The sequence below is a fragment of the Oenanthe melanoleuca genome, chromosome 1A (genome assembly GCF_029582105.1).
Source record: "Oenanthe melanoleuca isolate GR-GAL-2019-014 chromosome 1A, OMel1.0, whole genome shotgun sequence".
NCBI lineage: Eukaryota > Metazoa > Chordata > Aves > Passeriformes > Muscicapidae > Oenanthe > Oenanthe melanoleuca.
In genome coordinates, this window is record NC_079334.1 from 44,409,288 (window position 1) to 44,433,380 (window position 24,093).

A 24,093-nucleotide genomic window follows, 5' to 3' on the forward strand; every position below is an offset into this window, starting at 1 on the left:
TGTATGCCCTTTAGTCATGGACACAGAATAAATAGGGGAAAAATAAATCATTCACAAAGACCATGGCATAAAGGGAGAAAGAAGAAAGAGAGGGAAAATCTGGGCATCCTATTGTTTATATAATTGAATGGCCATAAAAGACAGACTCAAGCAGAGAGAGATTGAGAGAAGCTGTCTTTTTATTTAACTAACCCTTTTCACAGTTCATTCTGAAATTTTATTTCTCAGGAAGATGTATTATCGCTCTTACTTTCTACTGATAAACACCGGTAGTAAAACGCAATATATGACAAAATATGGAAGAGGAGGATATGTAAAATCTTTTCCTGTTTTAGGATTAAAAAAGAAAAAAAAAAAAAAAGCACCATAACTGGGGGCAATGCACAACACATTTTTCCTGAATGGTTCCATCATACAGCATCCTCTGAACTACAGCAGCCTTTACAGAACTTCAGTGATGTCTAAGTTGTTCTGAGTACAGATAACTACCCTTAAAAAGAAAAAATAAATAAATAAATAAATAAATAAGAGGGGTGTGGGGGGAAAATTCGGCCCTCCGAAGGCGTTGTGCACAGACAGAAAGCATGCCCTGCATCTCGCAGGAAGGCGAGGAGGCGGCGGGAGCGCGCCCGGCCGCGCCGTGCCCGAGCGCGGGGAGCGGCACCGCGCTGCCGAGCCCGGCCCGCCGCTCCCCGGGGAGCGCAGCGCCCGAGCCCTGCCTCGCCAACCGCCATGGAAACCGGGGGAAACAGCAGCAGCTAGCGAGCATCCCTGCCTCTCTCCCCCGCCTCTTCCTCCCTCCGCTGGATTGCCAGCCTCCGACAGCCAGGGAGCAACAGCGCCTGGCAAACGCAAGGGATCTCAGCGGGCAGCACAGAGCATCGCTCCTCTTGTAGGATATCGATAGATACATCTTTGTACTATATTAGACACACGCGTGCACACACCCACACGTACGTGTGTGCTCATCTGCACAGACTGGCTGTAATACAAGTATGTCTACGCTACCTGAACTAAGGATTCAAAATTACTGAGATGCAAGAACTCCTCCACCTCTGAAACTACTCTTAATATAGGGTAAGTTCCTCTTTATTCTCAATTTTAACCCGACTTTTATCTTAACTTCTAGACTCTTTCCTCTTTCTTCTTTTTGTAAAGTTATTTTATTAGTGTATTTTCACATTTAACTTTCTGAACAGAAATGCAAATGCAATATGCTTTTTATGCCAGAGACAATCTAAATATGCTTGCAATAGTATCAGATTTGTGCATTTGATATCTTGAAAGAACATCAAAGGATAAAAAAATATAAAAGGAGAATGTTTCCACTGATGTTTCAGGGGCAATATCAAATTAAACACTTGCTCTGTGTTTTGAAACCAATAAAACAAGGTACAGGACAGCCTCCTTTCTTCTCTCCAGTGCTAGGATTAAGGGAAATGCTGTTTATGTCAAGACCTAAAAACCACTGAGCAATGAGGCTGAATGAGCATATCACAAACAGTTATCGAATTTCTGCCAGGCTGCATCTTAAGGATTGTGGCAAATGATTTCACTTAAAAACATCCCCTTTCCAGTCAGAAGGGACAGTGTGAATGTCTGATTACTGATGCAGCTGGAACTGACGCGTTAGGTGAAAAGGATCACATTAAGCAGAGGAGTTCTAATCTTCTTTGGTAATTAACAGGATGTCAGCAGGGTGCCTCTATTTACATGGAAGGAGAGTGTTTAAATCCATCACTATAAAAGCTTTGCCTGTTTTAGTATAGCAAGGCTCAGAACTGTTTGTCTTTGCTTTCCATGTCTTTGTTTTCACATGTCTAGCTGGAGTTTTTGCCCAGCACTGCTGATCAGAAAGAGAGCCCAACACGGGGAAAGCGAAGGCAGCAAATGCAGGGGGCTAGAAAAATATCAGTGATTTTCTATTTAACCAATTTAATCAACCTAAAATTCCAGGCTAGCACTACAGTTGTCTAATGTGCTTGTGCTTATGCATGTGTATGTAATTTCTTCCATGCAGTATCAGAGTACCACAGTATCCTTTCAGATGAAAACACATTTGGTAAAGTGCATCAGCATGGATCTGTGATTCATGCATCAGTGAAAGACAGAGATAGATTTTACTTTACACCATGAAAAAGACAGGTTAGCCCTCTAATGCATGCCTCAAAGGGAAAAAATACAGTCTGCACCCTCCCTATGCTTTTGTTTGCTTTTTAGAGTACTACATCTCTATTAAAAATATCTCAGTATTTTGATTATTTCTCCTACCCATTTTTCTCCCTTCAGCCCCCTCACTCCTATGAACTCAAGAGAACATCATAAAGATTCTGTTCCTTTGCACCAATATAATTATTTGCTTGTAATTTTAGAGCTACTGTGTTCTGAGAAACAAATACTGTGAAAGAACCATCAACAGATAGCCAGTGGCTTTAAGTCTGTCACCTTTCCAAAAATGTCAGGAAATGGGTAGCTTAACAATATGTATGGTAAGAAGTCAATTAATTCAGGTGACCTTTGTAAATGGTGACAATAAAGCAGCTCTGACAATATGCCACAGCATTCGACATTCCCTCTGGAAAATGAATGAGCTTAAAAAGAGGTTTTCTTTTCAGGGTACAAAATGAAAGGTATTGAAGCATTAGCTCCTGCTATTGGCAAGCTTGCTTCCTGTATTTTAGGTGGTCTGTGAAATCTGTTTAAAGCAAACTGACTTATTTTATGAAAAAAAATCTCTGTTCTAATTAATTAAATATCCTGTTTTCACTCACACTGCATGTGCATTTTAGTTGTTAAAACAACCATTTCTAGCTTCTGGTTTGGATTTTACAGAGTGTGTTATAAAATAAGTAGAGAAAACCCGATTCTGATCTCTTCATGCTGTGTGCAAAGGACTACTTAGAGGAAACTTTTTCTACATGCCTCGATAGCTGCTCAGCTTTTCTGAATGTTTATTCTTACTCATTTTTAATGCAGAAAATAAGTAAATATGAGTAACTTTACACAAACGCATGTTGGGTTTTGCCACATGCACTCTACTGTGCTATGTGCTACTTCAAAATTCTAGATAGATATGCCAAAGAGCTTCAGAAAAATGTGGCCATTTCAATCACACATGTACAGAGGACATGTGCCATAGATGAAGCATCTCTACACAGCATAGCCACTCCTAACCAGCAAAGCAGCCAACATGCAGGGTGACTGTGTTTTGGCTAATACTCGCTCAAGCTCCTGCAATAATGTTGTGGTGTCAGCCAGCGACGGGCTGATGTTGTTATGGAAACCCAGGTCCCTCCTTTCAGGGTGGCAGCTCCGAGCGTGACATCAGAGCGTGCCTGCTTGGAGTACCCTGAAGTGGGTGAGGGCTTCGTTCCTGCACCTGAGCTAGACCAGATCAACCAAGCAACGCTGCTACCTGTAATGCAGGCAAAACTAGAATGTATACTCTTTGTTAACTGATCAAGATTGAGCAGCTTATGAAAATACTCACGTCCTGCTTTTCGCTTGTAGTCACTTGTCCCTTGTCACTAAATGACACCAAGTCTTGCAAGCTGTGTTTGCAAGAGAGACCAAACCCTTCAGGAGGCTTGGAGTCACTTTCTTTGACTCTCACCCATAACCTTTATTATATTAAGAATTACAAGCTAACCAAAAGCTTTGTTACTTGCTGACATTCACTCTTAACTGAAGTTAGACTGGTATTTAGTAGCCAAGTTTTAGAGTATTAAAACAATTGAAGATAAGCAGTAGAAAACAAAAGAGTTTTTCAAGGCAAGCTCTATCTACAATTGAAAGAAAAGTCACCATACAGAGAAAAATTATACCTTTTTGGATCTATATATAGATGGTTTTAGTGATTCATGGTACATTAATGTTTTACTTAATTCAGATATCTTTTCTTCAGATAGCCCCATTAAAAGTCAGAGGGACTCCATTCTTGAAAGAGACACTGTCAGAAACTACCTTAACATACTCTTCCATGTCAAATTGCATAAACTCTACTTGATATTAAGTAGCAAAAACTGACAATGAAAAACCAGTTTCACATGTTACACTCCAGAACTATTTTCTGAAGACAAAGGAATGGACACTGTCTAAAATTTTTCTGAAGATCAAAAATCAGGCAGCTTCTAATTATTTTTTTAACAGAACATGCCTTCTACAAGCCTTCATAGTAATTTAAAAGAGTACTAATTCTCATCCTAACAACACAACAAGCAATTAAAATCCTTTGCTTCATTGAAAGAAAATGCCAGTACAATTTGAGAAGAAACAGTAGTGACAGGTGTCATTAGAAAGGTCATTAAACACATTAGTATTAAGAGAAAAATCAATGCTTCTCATTAAAACTGTAATGTAACTGTAAAAAGGAATTACTGTGCCTTTTATTTATTCAACTGACCAGTGCACAAACTGTTAAAAGCTGTTATTGTGAAATGGTGTAGTTCATAAAGAACTTATTTAAATAAACAGTATGACCTTCAGTGGTATACACAAAATCTATAACAAATTATTTCATCAATTTTTCCTCAATAAATTCATATCCTTAACTCAACTGAACTGATAAATGTTTATTAGCACAGCACATAGAGCTATACACATCTGCACCAGAGAAAGATACAATATGGATGTCAATAAGATTATTTCAGATTGGGTTCTTGTGGAGTAGCTGAATGTGACACCTTGTGAGAAAGAGTATTTTCATGATGGCCAAATACAAACTACTTTCACAATTTTGCTTGATCCAATTAGCCTCTCCTAAAAGGATTTCATATTCTTTATACATGGAACATCAACCATAATACAAGCTATGGGCTAGCACTCACCAAATTGCTGACTTTTCTTCCAAGCAAAACCATATGCAGACATTAAAATGAAGGGGAATTTTCATTTTATAAACACAAATTTATACAGCACACCTTTGAAACCATTATCCTTCATTCAAGAATATTTCTTTTTCACAGAAGGTTTATCTCAACTTTCTTTCAGCTTGACCGCAAGTAGCAGTGGTCTAATTCAAAGGAAATAAGAAATAAGATCTCTGTATTCACATTATTTCTATTCAATTGTTGTATTTCTGGAATTCATTAAAATATCTGCCCCAAATTTAATGGTAGTTTAACTCTACTGACCTCTGTATTAGAGTAGAAAATAATTTTTGCTTCTTTTGTGCTCCCAGCTCCCACAGTCTCAGTCAAACTGGGAAATGCTTTTTGACAACACTGGCACAAAAGAAATCATTTAGCTTTTCTCTTTCATGAATAAGCATCTGTATTTAGAGGTAAACACTTCAAAGCAGAATAAAATGCTACAGGGAATATTTTTTTAAAATGTCTACTTATTATTAGTATTACCCCAAGAGTCTTTTGATAGACACTTCTTTTTATGCAAATAGCAACCAGTCTGCCAGAAAATACTTTAAATTCTCTAGAACATTTGGTGTAAAAAGGTACAAATCTTAAGTTCAGCTGTACCAAAAATCCCTGGGCATCCAGCTACTAGTATAAAAAAAAGAAAAAAAAATATTTTTCTAGAATTATGTGTCTAAGGATCAGACAATTTCAGAAATTACCAATTTAATAAATTATGGAATAATAAAACAAAAAAAGTGTGGTGTAACAGAACACACAATGAAGAGCAAAGTTGTGCATTGAGACATTTTTTTAAATCACCATAGTACTATATGCACTATAATACTATGCTATAGTATTCTATTATACCATCATCTTGGATGAGAAAAGACTACTCCCTAATTGTCTTTAAAAAGGCAAGATGATGGTCAGAGATCAGGGCTCTCCTAGTGTGGTGCTGAGAGCTTAAAAGGAACTGGGTTGTCTAGTTTTGTCATGGTGCTAAAACAAAAAAGTCATTCTTATTTGAAATAGAATGGGAAATATATACCAGATTTGGGAAGCATTTAAATAAGTACAATTATGGGACTCATTCCCTGAATAAGGATAAATACAAATGTCTCCTACTTTACAATAATAGCATATCTCTGCTGAAAACAGATATATATGTGTCACTATTTATATTGTATTTATGTGATTTATTTAGTACCTAAAGACCGAATAAAATATTTCATCTTGACAGGAATAATTTTTATGAGAAAACAGAAACTTCTCTCAAAGATTTTAGCTAGTGTCATGGCAGCTATAAATAGAAAGACTAGAGAGAGATATTTGTTTCTTCACCCCAAGGTCATTCCTGTTGCCAAGTTCTCTCAAGTCACTGAACTTCCTGTCCCCTCTGGAAAGCAGCTTTCTCTAGAGGTCATGTCAAGCATCAGCAGTTTTTGCAGATGACACTTAACAGTGAGCTAATTCACCCAAGTGCAGTACAGTGCAGGGTTTCCAACGAAGTGCAGAACTACCTGCTGAGCTCCCCACCCCAGCTGGCTCCATGCTGCATGTCCTGGAAGGAGCTGAGAGACAGGAGAGCCCACTCTGGTCAAGACTCACATGGGAGCTGAGTGTTCCAGAAAAAACTCTTTTCTGTGTAACATCAGCTTCAAACCCGCTGCATAATACTAAACTGCTCTCTTCTGTGTGTTCCAAACAGAAACCAGCCCCTGCTGTAAAAATTCTTCCTCCCTCTGCACTGCAAAAGGATGTTCTGAAAAAATTTAATCAATTTATGAAGTACAGTATTTTCTCTTGTCAAGTTCTAAACAAATAAAAGAACGCCATTCAGTATGAAAAATATAATTACAGTCAAGTGGTGTTTCATTACCACTGTAGCTTGAGGGACATTATCTGCACAATTCCTATTTAATATTACTTTATAACAAAACATAGTTACTTAGGTTATCCTCCTAAGTATAACACCAAAATATTAGCCTAGCTATATCATGTGTATTAGACCATTTTAAACATATATTTCTGTTTTACACCATGTTGACTTTCTGAAAAGATAGCTGAGACTGTGGAGCTGCTATTTCATCACACTCCACAATACAGTAATTTTACTATTTCATTTTAATCTGTTTGGCCAGTTACTTGCTGGTAAGCCAAATACAAGGCTAAAACTCAAGAAATTGAATGATTAATAACGATTATACCAGTTTATAGAGGTATCTTTATGAGGTGAAAGAAGACAAAATGAGGTAATTGCAAATATAATGATCTGTTAAGCTAGAAATGCTTGTCTGAATAGCAATTTCACACAGCATGTATAATTCAGGTAACATATTCTTCTGAATGTTGCTTTGCTATAGATTATCCAGTCATCAATATTTTGTCAGACAAACACATTTTCAATCATTTTATTTTTATTGTAAAATAATAGACAAAAAGGATATTCATCATACTATTCAGGGTTAGACTCCAAACTCTAAGCTCCAGAAAATAAGGAAAAGTACTCTGTCTTTCAACAGCAGCAGACAAACTGCTGAGCTCTTTCCTGGGCAGAAAGAAGAGCTATTCAATCTGAGGAACTGCACAGAAATATTTCTGCATTTCTCACTTCCACACAAGGATAATAAGCATGTTGGGACACACATTATATAAACCCTACACCCTCTCTGCTAGGAAGCAATCACCTTGGATATTAGTACATAGGGTCCTTTTCATGAGGCTACTCAAGGCAATGCAGATCCCAAGTGCCTTTATTAGGCACTTCAGCAGATATCATTTAACAGTGAACTGTAACTAGAATAGATACCTAAAATTACATACAATTTCAAATATTTAAATGCTGAAATCTTAAAATCTTACCCATGTATTGTCCAAATTACTAAGTACATTTAAGATCTCTGGTCATTTCAGTTCAAGCAAAGTATATCGATATCCACATATCTGAAACTTGCATACTTGGAGGTACTGAAGAGCTCCTTTTCTCTTTTAAGGGTTTGGTTTTCAGACAGCCTCTGAGGTTTAATAAAAATTTACAAAAAGAAGCAAAAAAAAATCTTATTTACCTTGGGTGAATATGGACTAAGTATTTGTAATCTTTACTTTTTTTTTAAATTTAGTTTGCATATCAGTTCTTCAAAAAGCATCTTGTGTTGGCATGCCATTATGTCAATCAACAACAAACAAGTACAGAAAGCATTAAAGATGAAGAAAAAATGATAAAAAGTTTATATAAACACAGTATCTGTGCCTGACACAAATATGGCAGGGAAGCTATAATAATTATGTTGAGATTGTAGACCACCCATTTACAACTACTCAGTGGTAAGTACATTAAAAGTAGGGGTATAAATCCACTATACTAATATTTAATCTTTCAAATAGAGGTGAGCCAAACTTTCAGAGAGTCTGAGTAAATTCTGTTAAAGCCATCTACTCCATCATTAATTGCAATGTAGATTTTTTTTTTAACAATAAAGAGTAATCAATGCTCAGGACTGAGGAAAATGTCAATTCCATAAAAAAAATAAATTTGCATTAGCATTGCTTTAAAATACCAATTTTGTTTGGCATGTCAAAGTACAATATTGAATGCACCATGATCTATTTGCAATAGAATGGTCAAAGACCAAGATTTGCAGTGTAACAAACTCCACTTTGATTTTTACCTTCCATGAGCTGGTCTGGCATAAGAGCAGACTTTGCTTTGAGTGGGAGGTTGGACTACAGAGTTCCTTATGTCCCTTCCACTTGACTATGCCATGATGATCCTCCCAAGGGGAAGGCTTGCTTCTCTGCCAGCACTGCCTTGGGTAACGATGTACAGCACCACTGTCATCGGAGCCTGCTTACATGTCTTGGTATGACTGCATCAGGTGAGAGCAGTTTAGATGTTACTAGAGGTGAAGGGCACTGTTCAATTGGTCCCTGAGCTAGCTGTCTTGAGTTGAAAATCCTGAAAAGGCAGTCTGCTGGACAGCTAAAGGAAATAAAACTCCATTTGGTCACGAGGCAATATTTGCTTTGATGTTACCTACCAAGAGAAGAGTAATTCAATGAAGTCCCAGCAGGACAATAAAAATTGTTTAAATGTCCTACTAGCTTGTTTAAAAATTTTAAAATAACACACTATATTTATTCAGTTAACAGAAAGCAACTATTTTCTAGGAAGAGAGAAGCATGATTCACTGAAACCTTACCATCTTAATTTGTAATCTCCACATTTCTGCTCAGCCAGGTGTTCAGTATTTTCCACAGATCTGGGACTGAATGCACTACAGTTTTATACACAGCTTCAAAAATACAGCATTAGCAATCATGAATTAGAGTTAGTATAATAACCACTTCATATTAAGTGCTAAACTTTGGATTTAACTTCCTAAAGTGGTATTTTACCTCATGTAGTGAATATACTTAAACTGTTTCACTCTTTACATGTTAAAAACCTGCAGTGAGTTTCATGAGAAGTGGTTCTGCTGAGAAAACTTGACAGTTTGAAGGTATTGTTTATGCTGAGTTTCCATAGTTATTGCCAATATCAAGATTATTTACTCCAATATCAAGATTATCAAGATACTCTACCAGAGTAATTTAAGAAACACGAATTGGTCAATTAGATTTGCCTGAAATTTAGAGTACCCTTTCATAAATGATTAAACTGACACCATTTTAAGACCTAATTTTGAAAAAAGCAATGTGCAAAGGACAACTAGAACCACACAATACTACCTGTAACTTCATGGAAGCCATGGAGTATAAAGCAGGACAGTGTTGCCTGGCAGAAATAAACTGCAGCACTGAATCTAATCTTGTCAGTGGATAACATATGACATTTCTGTTCTTAGTTCTGCATGTGCATAAAATCATTGTCATGAGATTTACTTAGTACTAAGTTTAAAGGGAGGGCTGGGAAGGCCTTAAAGCACTTTTCTTGTATTAGAACCATCCCATGCAGACAGATAGCATTTCTATTCTTTAGCATAGGTAAATGCCATAAAATGATAATGTTTTTAAAGAAATACGTTTCTGAAAAAAATATATTGCTGATATTTATCACTGGTATTATATCAAATGCCTAAGTAAACATTCTAGCACTAGAATACTCTAAACTTAAAAATAAGAAGAATAAAGTAATTTTAGAATTCAAAGAATTTCAACAAAATAATTATTATAGACTATGTTTATCTACAATGGTTACATCTGCCAGACAAAGTCTGCTTGTTGGCATTCATTGGGTTTAAGTATTTGAATGTAACTCAAAATGTTAATGATGCATTATAAAATTATTTCTTCTTGTAACAAGGATGCATTTCTCATTATGTAGCAATTTGGAGAATTTATTAACAAACATTTTCCAAAACAAGTACAGAAAGGTTTTTCTTAACATGAATTCCAATTCAGTCTGAAATAGGACTCTTGTGAGAACAAGAAAATCTTGTCTTTCTAAACGCCTTCTGGCTTTTAACTAAGACTCATATTCAAGATAGATGCTTAATGGAATTTGAATAATTTGAACAATTACAGGAAATCATATTTAAGTGCAAAGGACAACTTTTAAAATTCAATTTAATTTCTGTTTTCGTGCCCTGATAATCACACACAGTAAACATGATCAGCACTTACAGCAACCACAGCTATATCTTATTGACAGTAAATCTAGATAGTTTGACAGGGCAAAAACCAGCTTAAGCTTAGCAGTTGAATACTTAAATGCCTTTCATAGCCATGCAAAATACAAGTGTATGGGAGATTCAAAGTAAGAGATGAAGCAGATCTTATTCATTGTTATGTAAATAGTATAGAGGAAAACCATATAGAACAAATTGAGAACATGAGACTGTATATGATACTGCTTTCCACACTGCCAATTTACATGTGTTTTATTCTTGGACTTTTTCTGCAAAATGCAAAAACTGGTTACCCTAGCAACTGCCACATGTTACTCAGTTTATTTCTGAGGTACAGAGCAGCCTATGAAAGAATAATATTGTGCACTTCTATTAGGATCTCTCAGCACCACAGAGAATCCACAACTTCATGTGCCATCATGTGCAGGTATTTTCTGAGGGTTTTAAGAAAGCATATTAAGAAAGAGTATAGTATGTACTTTGTAAACTCATTTTCTTTATGGTTTTTGTGCAAATTAAAAACAAAGATTAGGAGCTGTAAGGAGAAAAATGTATACTTTGTCCAACGTGATGGTTGTTTTCTGCATTCTTCTTTTAAATTACAATTCTAGTAAACATCTATAGCAAATAAGTAAAGCTTTCAAAACTTCTTTAACCATGGATATCATCTTCCAAAGTTTAATAGGGACCTGAGCAACTTGGTATAGTGGAAGGTATCTCTGCACATGGTGGGAGGGGTTGGAAATAAGACAGTCTTTAACATCCCTTTAAACCCAAATTATTCTATGATTTTATGATAATTCTATGATAATTCTATGATAATAATTATGAAGATCTCAAATTCTCATAATCTGTTAAAGGGTAAGATTTACCCTTCAAAGTAAGAATTAAAGGATTTTGCAGTCGCTGATTAATTACATGCCCTCCCTCCCCAAAATGCAGCCCTCTTTGTTTCATGTCTAGGCCCCACATAATTTATGAGATGTCTTGCAAAGTAGTACAAAGTAACCAGAATGATAAAAAGGGAGTCAGCTGAAGTTAGCCATTAATAAACATATCTTAAGGAAAACTCTGATATTCACTTCTGGAGCCTGGAAATGAGTCTCTGTGTCTACTGCAGATCCCCAGCCCCTGGTCCTAGAGACAGGCCTTTATCCACTACTTTATCCAAGTACTCTGCACAGGAACCAAGCCAGGGCTCATAGTTTATAGGTCAACATTAAGCATTTTTTTTCATCTTCCAGAATTTATTTTTCTGGTTTCCATGTGAAAATATTTTTTCAATATAATAGAGGAATATACTTGGTTACATCCTGACTCCTCATTCCAAATACATGATTTTGCCCATTAAGATAATAAAAATATTTCTAAATTTGTACTTGAAACAAAATAGTCAAAAATTTAAAAGTCTTTGAATTTAAATAAGCATTTGTATGTTTGAATATTCTTCCTGCTAGCTATTTTCACAAGCTCTAACCAGTAAATGCAGCTCTGCCTGTTTTACTTATCTCTGTTGGCTTCTTCTAAATCATCATATACCTGAAAAGAATACAAAAGCTAAGGAACATCTTAGCAGAAGAAAAAAAGCCCAGGTAAAAAAATAAACATTTTTTCCTGTGGTTCTCAGGGATGGGGATTTTGACATGTAGCATTAGATTGACAAGCAAAACAAGAGCACACATACAACTCCTGAACAGGTTAGAAGTTTTGAACAGATCTGGCAGCGTCCTCTTGGATTGGAAGGGTAAACTAATAGAGGCTCATTCTGTATTTAGGCTTTGGGAAGCATTCCAATTAAAAGTGCCTCAGACATTACTGCTATGAGCATATGCTTCCCTTTGGATTTTTGTGATGCTTGGTTTAATCAAACTACAGAAACACAATAGCAGGGAACATATAAACAGACCTTTTTGCATTCCCTTGGGATATACTATAGAGTAATCAATTGTAAATTAATTGGGGAAAATTTGTTTGGCATAGCATAGAGAGGCAAAACATTAATTTGGAATCATTTGCTTAATGGCAATTCTAATATGTTATGCATGTATTCAGCCTTGTTTTTTATAGTGAGATGCAAAACAATTATCAAGGATGTAAATGCCAACAAACTGTAATCTACACCTCTATTACAAGAAAGAGTCAAAATACTAGATAAAATTTAATTTCTACCAAGAAATATTCAGACTAGTTATGTAAGTGCATCAAATCTTCCACCAACTCTTGAGAATTTATAACCATTTCATTACATTTAGGCACACAGTACAGATATGCAAAGCCACTCAAGAGCACAGAGGTTTCATGTTGTACAATCTATCTGTATGTAAGCATTCAAGTCAGTGCTAGTTCTCCATCTGTTACTTACTTCAGGTCTTACATAAACAATACCTGTTCTAAGTACACTTTCAAGAGAAAAAAATACTGAGCTATTAATAGTATAAGTCTAAAAACAATTCTCTTTATTTTTAAACGAAATCCTACATTTGGTTTGTCTTATATTGGTCTCAGTAGATAAACATATAAAATAAGTTTATTAAATATGTGTGATAAAGGGACAAAAAAATTTTTTTTAAAAGTCACTCTATGGTTAAATTCCTCAAGCACATCTTCAAGTGAAAGCAATAGCACATAAAGTAATTAAAGGAAAACATGCAAAAATGTAATTATTTTGTGGTTTATTTGCCCTACTAAGTAAGTCACCTTAATTTAAGACATAGTGAATGTGAGATTCAATAAATGCCATTCTTGCTCTGATTAAATATCAGGGCCATAGACTTGTTGGTTCAAGATGAGAGAGCAACAATTTTGTGTCTATAATGAACCCTCCAGACAATTTGTCTGTGCAATACTTTTCTTATCAATGAACCACCATAGTCCCTTAAACTGTAGGTTCTTTATTATGATATGCTTTGGTTTAATAGAAATTTATTTTTTATTTTTAACACTAGAAACGAACTGATGCAAATTTGACCTGATTGTTGACTAGATCTTTGAGAGAAGGCAGAGAGGAAAGAGCAGTCAGAAATCTTATTGCATATATGGAAAAGAGTGGCTTGTTATGATTTTTGCTTTTCATACCATTAATGAGGTTTGAGACCTCCTTTTTGAAGTTCCTGTCCTCAAATCCACCATTTCCACAGCCAGAGGCATTGTAGGTCAATGTGGTTATCTCAGAAAGATAAGGGTTTTGTAACTGTACAAGCCTAAGCCCCAGAGGCACTCTATGTCCATGTGGTTATCTTAAAAAATAAAGCTCATCACCACACAATTCTACAATCTATGTCTAACCAGACACAACTGAACCCTCAGGAATTAATGGACTTTCCTAAGTGGCATAAAAAGCATCTCTCAGCAGAAAGAAAACACTGCACTGGAGCATTCTGTTGAAATTCCTTGCATTTAAGAATTTAATGAATAGTTTACTAGTAGTTCTAGAAGTATTCCTGGCATATTTAGAATTTATGTCTATAACACAGAAATATAAACATCGAAAAAATTGCTAAGGATTTTTGCAAAAGTTATGTTGCATTCAGAATCCAGACGTCCTGAATCATATTTTCTTTTTCCTGCTTTTCAAATTTGTTCACAGGAATAAATCTGTGTTCACACAAAAAGCTGTGCAAAATGAATTCTGAGTCTATTACTTGAAATTGTTCAGCTGTAAAGCATATTCTGGCTTGGAGTCAATAAAGTTCATAAGCAACAGTTTATGAAAAGTGAGTCATTTACTTTGAAAGTACCTCCAACACAAAGTATTACATAGAGGTGGCAGTAAACTCAGAATATCAAATAACAAATATGAATTATTTTGTTTTTTCAGACTGGTTAAATGGGGAAAAGTGTTGAAAAAATTTGCAGCTAACTACTTTAATCAAGAACTGCTAAATGAAATCTAGTACATATGACAGCACACTGCAGAAAGTAGGAAACACTGACAACCCAAAGAGCCATTGGAGCTTGGCCTAGAATTTGAGACCTTTCAGTATGATAAGCACTGAGCTCTTGTAACAGGTTGATGGCATTGTAAATGCTGGTTTCATTCATCTCTTTTAGGCCTAAAGGATTGAGAAGTCTAATTCTTACCACATGGGTCCCCAAACAGCCATTAGGAAGAGAGCCTTAGTCTGAGCGGGGAAATAAAACCCTCAAAGGACAAAGCAACGAATCTTTAATTATTTTTTTTTATGAGAAGTACTAGAAATCACTGTGTAGAACAGAATTAGACTTAAGTTAACATCAATTTGGTTTTGCTTCCAACTCAAAGTAGCAAAAAAACCCCCAATCCTTCTCTTTGTTCTCATATTACTCTCCCATGTGTTTGTACCTAGTCTTTTCAGCATAATCAACAATTAAATGTAGTAATATTATGTTATAATTTTAAATTGTGCTCAGAATACTAGCCATCAAGGAAGCAGTTAATTTATTATAATTCCTAGCAATTCCTTATCATTCCACATCTATTTAGCAAACATAAGGTGCAACTGAGAAGATCAAATTTAAAAAAAATTAAATATTAAAGAAAATCATAGTCATTCTGAATACTCTGACAATTTTGTTACCAACTATATTTCTTTTAAACTCTGAACCTGGCTGGCAGGAAGCATATGAATATAATTCATGGTACATAGCAGCATCCTGTAAATTAGGAGGTGAAAGACTGGGAGACATGCATGGAGTTACTTTAAGTTGATTTCCAGTCAATAAGCATTCCGAATATTTTCCAGGCACAAAATTAAATGAGACCACAATTAACCTAAGCTGGATTCTAACACATGCCCGTACTGCAGAATGCTCTATCTGTATCCTCCTTCCCTGCAGCCAGACACCAAAATTTTATTTTTAACTCTACTGAAAATGTCTACTTTATGAAGAAATAGATGCAGTATTCCAATGTCTGTCAGTGCCCCCATGAATATTCTCATATCAGACAGATGTCACTGAAATCTAATGCTATTAATTTTGAATATTAAAATTAAAAAAGGATATATAACAAAGACTATTATAGCAACTGTTGCTTTAGAAGTATGTTGCCTGATAGTCCCAAAGAATTACCTGTATTTGTCTGGTATAGTTTTGTAACCCTGGAAAATTCTTTCTATAACACGCAGAATGGAAACCTAACACTTGTAAACATTAAAATATCAAACTAGCATGGGTAGCCTCTGGAACTAAGGATTTTTCTTCCAGTGAAACAAATTCTGTTTCATGCTGCTTAGCTATTATTATTTTTAAAAGAGAAAGCAATTAAAACCATGGTGAAAAATTCATCAAGAGCGACTTTCATAACAAAAGTATTAGAGACTCAACAGCAATGAGATAGGAATGAGCCTGTTCCAAAACAATCTGCCTAAACTAATTACCAAACTAATGAAGGCTAATCATTTCAAACCTTAATAACAGCTTGAAAAATATGCTATTTCACAATTAAGCAAATGAACCAGAAAGATTTTTTTTTTTTACTAAAATGTGCTGATTTATCTTTCCATTGGATTTCAAGGAACACATTTGTGTATAATCTACTGCTTTATTTATAGAGTAAAACAAAATAAATTTAAAAAAAAACCCTTCCCATTAATCAAACATAGTTTGTTGAAAGTTTCTTTTACATTCTATTACACATTCAGAGAAATGTTGCCTCCTTCTCCTTAACATTTCTAGAAACTGATTTCATATATGGGGAAGAATCTGGGGACATTTTTAGAAGCATTTCTGCTTTAACAGAATAGAATTTGTATTCTCTCACATAGGAGAGGTCTAATAGCAATTCCTGAAAGAATTAAAACCCTGAAAATACTTGGAAGACCACAAGTAAAAAAAATGAAACATATCAAGACTTCCTCATTTTACCATTTCCTTAGTTATTAGTTGGGTAGTTACATAGTATTAAAATGACATTATTCAGCCTAAGGAAAAAAAAACTATGAATGCTTACTAATTATACATGGCTAATAATTAGCATTTTGATTCACAAACATTGAGCATTTGCTACAACCAAAACATCCTTGGTATCATCTTATTTATTAAGTCATCATCCTGGACAGTCATGATAAGGAAAAGGATGTCTAATGCTTCTGGAGAAACATTCAAATGTTTTGCTAACTCTCAACAAAACAATTGACTTCAAAACATGAGTTCCCTTGACAGAAAAGGGTTTGGTAATAGATCAAGCTACTAATAACCTGCTCAAAATTTTTGCACTGGTGCAGATCACTATATGACAATGTTCGAAGAAATACCAAGCCTTGCCTTATCTTTGTCAACATGTAATTGTAGTATTCCATTTTTATTTCTTTCCAGCTAATTATTGGGGTTTGTAACTAAGTAACTATGTCTCCACCTGCAGTAGAAATTCCATCTTTCATTAAAACACTAGTCTCGTGAATATCGGTTTTCTGTGTCCAGATGACTATAAACTATAAGGACATTAAAAAGGATTGAAACATCCTGACTTTGGAGAGAACACATCTCAATAAATCTTCAGTATTTTGTTCCAATATAGGCTTCTATTAACTACCAAAAAATGTTAAAAATATTTTTAACTGAGCCTTTTGAAATTGAAAAATAAGAATTTCTAGAAAAAAGGCAACTAAACGGCGAAATTATTTGTATCAATTTACATTCAATTCTAATATTTTGCAGCAACCTGGGAATTATAATGAAACTAAAACCCAATTTTCAAGCCAAACATTTTTATGGCCTTTAGGGTATTTTCCTTACTGCTTGAAATGCAAGTCCTAAAAGCCTGCTCCTGAAGGACTGCCAAACAAAGCTATTCCACCTCATAACTACTCGCCTTTCTACTCATTACTTCTATAACTTTCAAATGCTATTTCATCTTCCCTGGATGTTGCTCACATTATTGCTCATGAATACCAAGAGACAGAAAAAAACATTCTGTCACCTTCAAGGGAGTTTTTTCAGGACTTTTCAAGTTCTCAGCCATTCAGATGTGATGCTTTGCCTATTCATTTAATCACAGAATAATCTCAACCTTTAACCAACTGAAAATTACTGGATGGCATCAGAGATTCAGAACTGAAATTTCACAAATACATCACGATCATTCTCCACAATGAGTAGTGGAAAGTGAACATGATTGGTTAAGGTTTGAAAAATAGGAATTAGAAAACTTGGTATTCCACACTCCATTTTCCAAATCTGGATTTACTTTCAAAATTTGCATTTCCCACATACAAGAGGATATGATGATAAGGATAGCTTAAAGCATACTTAAACAAACCTAAGGCCCACTATGGATTCTGATCTTCAAATCCTTTCCATGGTTTATTTTCTTTGTATTAGGAATGTTAAAGCAACTTAAGGTGACATTTCCTAGCTCATTAACAGAGGACACAAAGTCATTTGCAAGGAGACAGACAGGTGGTTTATAACTTCCATCATCAAAATATCAAACAAGGTGACAACTATTGCCTGAAGGAAGGATAATTACATTACAAGAGAACTTAAACTACATATTTTGTTCACATGGATAAGAACTGGTATAACAAAGCCACACACCAAAGCTGAATTATCCTCATTTACCTGTTTATATTATGATTAACCATATTAACCCTTAATTCCCTTTTATTGGTATTGGTGTGTGGACTACATCAGCTAACTCCATCAAGTGAATTATCTCCAAAGTAGCTGTACTACCTGTTATGCACTGCTGCAACACAGAAGACCTATTAATATTTTTAGAGAAATACCTCAGAATCTTAATCTCTTTTTTCAGATGGCCAATCAAATGCTATAGGGATGCTGTCTGCCTAGTTTAACATACTAGCTAAAGAAGGACGAGTTAAGAAGTCAGTACACCCTTCCAAATATCAGTGTCCACTGCTTTAAACTCTTCCATGGTATATGCATATTTTTCTTTTCAACTATAGCAACAAATATAGTTTTAAATACCTCAGATTGCATGTAGGATTAAAAAAAAAGCCCAAACCTAAATCATCACTTTCAGCATGTATCTAGAGATTTTCTATGTATTTTCTATGCTTCTAAACAATTTAACTAGGACACTACATACTCTTCCATTATGTTTTCCCACCATGTTTTCTCTGTATGTACTCCTAATTTTTTCCCATACATGGCAGTATGTATTTTCAATTAAATTGAATTGAATTAAATTTTCCAGTTGGTTTCCATACACACTCCTTGTTAACTGGGGAGAAACATTTATTAATTCAACAGACCATCAGCAATTAAACCTTATATGGCCACTCAAAGTTGACATATTTTTCTAGAATTATGATGCACGTACAGGGAAAAAAACAACTGCATGTTTATTGAATAAATATAACTATTCCTTATCTAGCTGTAAATGATTTGTCACTGAACTAAATATTTGTACAAAGAACTAACAACTCTTTCTCCTCTCTTTTCAACAAATCTTAAACTGTTTTACAGAGCAAGCAACCTTCATTTCCCTAGTTTCTTTCAGAAAATGTATTATAATTTTCCTCATACCAACTGATTCTGCCCTAATTCAAATTTGTTGTATTGAACCTCAGTGACCAGCACCATATACAGCATCTTATGAGGGTTCTTACCTGTACCCAATAAGCTAACATGATTTTTGGCATCTGCTGGGCTCATAATTTTTGTTTCACAGGCATTCTGGTGCCAGTGGTTCCCCCCATGAGTAGGGAAGTATGGCGTGTTTTCTCTTTACTTCTGGTAATTGCTCTGATGACTTCCAGCTTTGATTCAGGAATTACTACTAGACCCTGAAAGCATAACTTGTCATTTTACATTGTTGAAATATCACACTACTCCAAGATCTATCTTTACTTATTCAAGTTGTTTTATTGCTGAAAAAGACAACCATGCCATTATCTGAAACATGAAGGATGAAGTCAGGCTTAAAAAAATGTCTTTGAATAAAAATGCAGGTTGCTTTGGCATAACATCATTACAAAATTATGCCAAATCCATCTTTAGAAGGACAAACTGGAAGGACAGATTGAAATGGTTTATCTGTCCCATCCCACTTTAATAAGTGTGATAAAAAAGCTGTTCCATAATCACCTCTAATAGCATCTTTTCAGCATCTTAATTCAAACTTGCCTTTTCTTCAGCCTGAAGAGCAACTTTTCCATAGCAAGAGGCATTTCATCAAACAAATAAATATCTGCATCTCAATCATTCTGATCATAAAGTATGAGGTAGTGTTCCTACATGTCTCTACATAAGCACCTACAGCAGATATGTCTGTCTATAGTAAGTAGGAATCACAACAAAATGCAAGAGAAATTATGTGTGTCAATGAAAAGCTAATGCAAACTTTTGATTGCAGTGATTGCAATCTGGTTGATTGGCATGAATTCTTGAAAATAAATACTGGTCAAAATTCTTTGGAAGGTCAGAATGTCAGATTTTGGCATCCAAAATTCAGAAAAGTGATGCAAAGATGATAGATTCCGTAAAGCTAAGAAAGAAATACAAAATCAAGATGTGACTATATCATTTTAAGTTCCATAATTGAAATAATCCTGTTCAATACTAATGAGCCAAATCATCTGACACTAAGGAATTGAGTCAAACTTTCACTTCAGATAAAATACAAAAGAATATTTTAAAATAACAGTAAAACACTAGAAGAGTTATACATTGGAAAATAATGGAGTGGGATCAGTGGGTATTGTATCTATACATTCTGAAAAGGTTTAAATAAACTTTCAGTTTTGAAAAGAAATGAAAAACACTTGAAAGGGGATTCAGTTAATGTTCCAGGAACTATAAGATTACTTTGCTGTAGTGACACACACTGTAGAAGAAATATGATATTTAACTGTAAGTATTGCTGTTTATCTATATTGTATTTATCATCCTTCTTCTGGTCTTTTTCTAAAAAGTAAATCTTGAGAAGATTATATCATTATTTTAATGTATGTCTGTGGAAATAGAAAGTGAATGATGGCAAACATATAGTGTGGGTTAGAGCAAACGAATGGGTTATAAAAGACAAAAAACCCTATAATTTTAGGTCTAAATATAACATTAGTTTTGATAATCACATAAAAAACCCCTAACATGTAACATTATTGATATGCTCAGTTGAGCAAAAACAGTAATTAAATACAAACCCAAATACTTTCTGTAATCAAACCAGTATATGGCAGTATCTCTATGAGTTTGTAATTTATGAATATGCCTAAATTACTCCAACTGTTATAAAGCCCAGCAGAAAAAGACCTTTTATTTCCTGATCTTTTAAATAATATTCTGGTTTATGCATTGTCAGTCCTTGCAGTTATTTTTTATCAATCCATTTCTCTACACTGCCTCAAGTAAAAAAATTATGAAAAAAAATTAAAAATATATTTTAAAAGTTATCCATTTTTGTTGAACAGTACATTGTGAACCTGGTCCCTCAGGTGGCTCCAAATGAAAGTAATCACCCAATATAATCATAATTATAAAAAAGCAAGGCAGTGTAATTTGATAGGAATATTCATGACATAATAAAATCTTATCCACTACTGGCACCTCAAAAATAAACCAATTTTTGATTCTTAGTTTCTGCTTACTATAATGATAAGCAATAAATGTTTTCCCTTCATGTACCCCAAACCAAATTTCATGTAATATGTTCTAAGTGTACATCAATTACTGGCTGTCATTGTAGCAGAATGTTGCTGATATTAGTGCATTCATTAAGCCCATTTATATCTTTGGATTATTACAGTTGATACTCAATACAATGCACACTGGAGAAAATTTTTTAAAAATTATTATAAGAGCATTTACCTTGATGTGAGCATGTCCCAAACAAACCATAAATATACCAATAAACTAAAAGTTGAATTCACTAAATATTCAGAGGCTGCTGTTAAAGACGAACAATTTAAAGTAATTTTGGTCTTCCAAGCCTAAATTTCTGTTATTGACAACTTATAAAATAGAAATTGAAACTCCTAAAGCTATTATGCTAGTTTTATTACAGTGACCTTTTCCCCATGATTAAAAATAAAAAAATAAAAACAAAAAAAAAGACAAAATAATTCCTAAGGAAAATATCATGTGGTAAGTATAGCCACTACCTGTTAGTATCTTTATTACAGATATCCAAACACACCTATTTCTATGGTTTAGGCATATTTAATATTTACATTTTAAGAGCCCCAGAGGAAAAACATATGCAGATTTTGCCAGTAGCTTTGCTGGATTTTGGCTAGGCTTTTTTACTAGTCAAATGTACTGCAGATTTGCAGAATCTGTATGGTAGCTTTCTAGAAAATCAATCCAAAACTGGTCCGAAATCTTTAGTTCTGGCCATCTGCTAGAAGCATCTGGTAGCTGGGTACATGCACCCACATCCAGAACGTGACTGCTCTCTTGCCAACTATGTGCCTAGGTAACTGCCAATATGTGCTTCTCCACTGCTAGCATGACAACTGTCAAAAAGAAGCTGAACATGTACAAATAAATCTAAATTAAACTAACATATTACTTTCCTAAGTTACAGCCATCATTTTTGTACAAAATTGCTTGATAATGGCAATGATAAGAAAGTCACACAGTGAAATCTGTCTAAGGCTAAGAACTAGAACAAGGATACCAAGGATCTAAGTATTTTGAAGAGTTATTGGTAACATTTTAGTCTGTTTTCTCTGACAACTAGAAAATAGAAATGTAATACTAGCGATGTGCTACATCTCTATATAAAAACATCAGAATTATACATGCAATATCTGATTCAGGAAGCAGAAATAAAAATCAGCTTGGGTTCTTTTTAAAGTTTCTTTTTCTTCATCCGAGTACATAAAATTATATGTAGTTTAATGGACATGCATTGAATATATTGCAGTAGGATTTGGAAAGCCATATTAAAAATCAGAACATAAATGACAAGTTAAAATACAAATGGTAAAGAAATGTGTAGCTTCCATTGAAATTCATTCTCTTGTCATATAAATATAATTTTCTAAAACCTCTCTTCACTAAAAAAAAAAATAAAAATTATTTTGTGCGCTTTATATTAAGACAAGTAAAAAATAGGTGGTAACTGTAATTACTGAAATGATTAATTCCTTTGTGAGATCAAAGGAACTTTTCTTCATCTTTTGCTGTGACATTTGTGAAAAGGAAAGATGTATTCAATGGCTAGGTAGTGTATGATTAAAAGTTAAAAGCACATGAGAGACAGAACAATAGAAGGAAAATCTAAAATCAAAGACTAGAAAAGTAATGCAGGATCATGATAGTAAACTACTAGACTACGGCTGAAGGAGAAGAATAAACATAGGGATTTTCAGAAATTGCCACAGTGACTTTTTTCTCTTACCTGTCTGAATCATCAGTTGTCCCTTTCCTTTAATTTTAAGCTCCATGGAGTAAAGATCATGGTTTTGTTTCACAGCAAGTGAACACACAAGGTGATGTGGTCCTGATCCACTGCTTTAGCTCCAATGCACAATGCTGCTGACACCACATTAATAATGCTAACAAAAACACTACTTCTATTAAGCTTTTTGATTTTGATTGACAAACATCTTACTGCACATACAGCTACTCCCAAAGTTGTCTGCCATCCCATGGTCAGTGATGGTAATCCCATTTAAGGCTAGTAAACATTGTAATATTTTTCCATCCTCCATTTTTAAAAAAATGTTTTGCTAAATGTTCATTTTTATCCACTGAAAAAATATTCTAGAATAGCATATACAATAAATTAATTTATATGTATATTAATTTGCATTCCATTTAATATTTTGCTTTCATCACATCTACTTTGAATACTGTATTTTCTAAGCTGTAAGATTTAATGGATTGCAATGTTTTTCAAAATACTGGAATGTAATTTTTGATTGATACAGGAATGAGAACTATAGTAAGATCTTAATTGTATGTGGTGATAATTCCTCTGATATCTAAACTCCATTAAGAGACAGTAAACAAGAGCAGTAGAATAGTAAGCCAGACTCAGTTAGTGAGAAAGGTTAAAGCTCATGCAAATGTAGCTGATCATAATGTTTTTTCTGACTCTATCTGTATTTGTAGATTAATGTAACCTCAAATCACAGTGTCCATTCATATAAGAATTTTTAATGATTTATAAAGCCTTGCCATTCTTGCAATGGTCTAAGGTATGAGAACCTATCCTTACAGACATATTAAAATTCCAAGATTGTGGCTTTCCCTCAGGCAAATTTATTCCACTTCAGGAGAACAATTAAAAGGAGGTGTAACAAGTTAAAAAATAAATATAAACACAGATGCTGAAATAGTTATTCATATAAATCCAATTGCTTCTAGGGATGAATACCAGCTTTGCCATTTCTTTTACATCTTGCATGTAATGCTATTCAGGGTCAGCCTGAAGTTCTAAAATCCAGTCATTAGGGAAAAAGTAAAGTGCATTTCCAAAATTAGTCAAGGTCCCAAAAGGGAGCCCTACCAAAATTTTCACAAATATCCTGATATTTTAGGTATTCACTTTTGAGATTTTCAGCCTAAGATATTTGACACTCTCAGCTTCCCAAGGTGAAACACAAAATATTTAGAAAATCCTCATTTGTCTTTCAGTGTGAGCCTATATCTTAGCTACATATAGGAATATAAAATATTAAAAGTATATTAAAGTGAACTGTTAGTTTGTATTTGTAAAG

The 24,093-nt window shown here is 34.4% G+C and overlaps 2 protein-coding genes across 3 annotated transcripts in view; one reads left to right on the top strand and one right to left on the bottom strand.

Annotated features, from left to right (window-relative positions):
• The window catches only part of IMMP2L (inner mitochondrial membrane peptidase subunit 2), a 405,705-nt gene that overhangs the window by 204,038 nt on the left and 177,574 nt on the right, over positions 1-24,093 (bottom strand). The window lies entirely within an intron of this gene.
• The window catches only part of LRRN3 (leucine rich repeat neuronal 3), a 31,769-nt gene continuing 8,316 nt past the window's right edge, over positions 641-24,093 (top strand). Inside the window, exon 1 of the mRNA XM_056482153.1 lies at positions 641-1,077. The gene's annotated coding sequence lies outside the window, so the exon portion shown is untranslated. The remainder of the gene's footprint in view (positions 1,078-24,093) is intronic.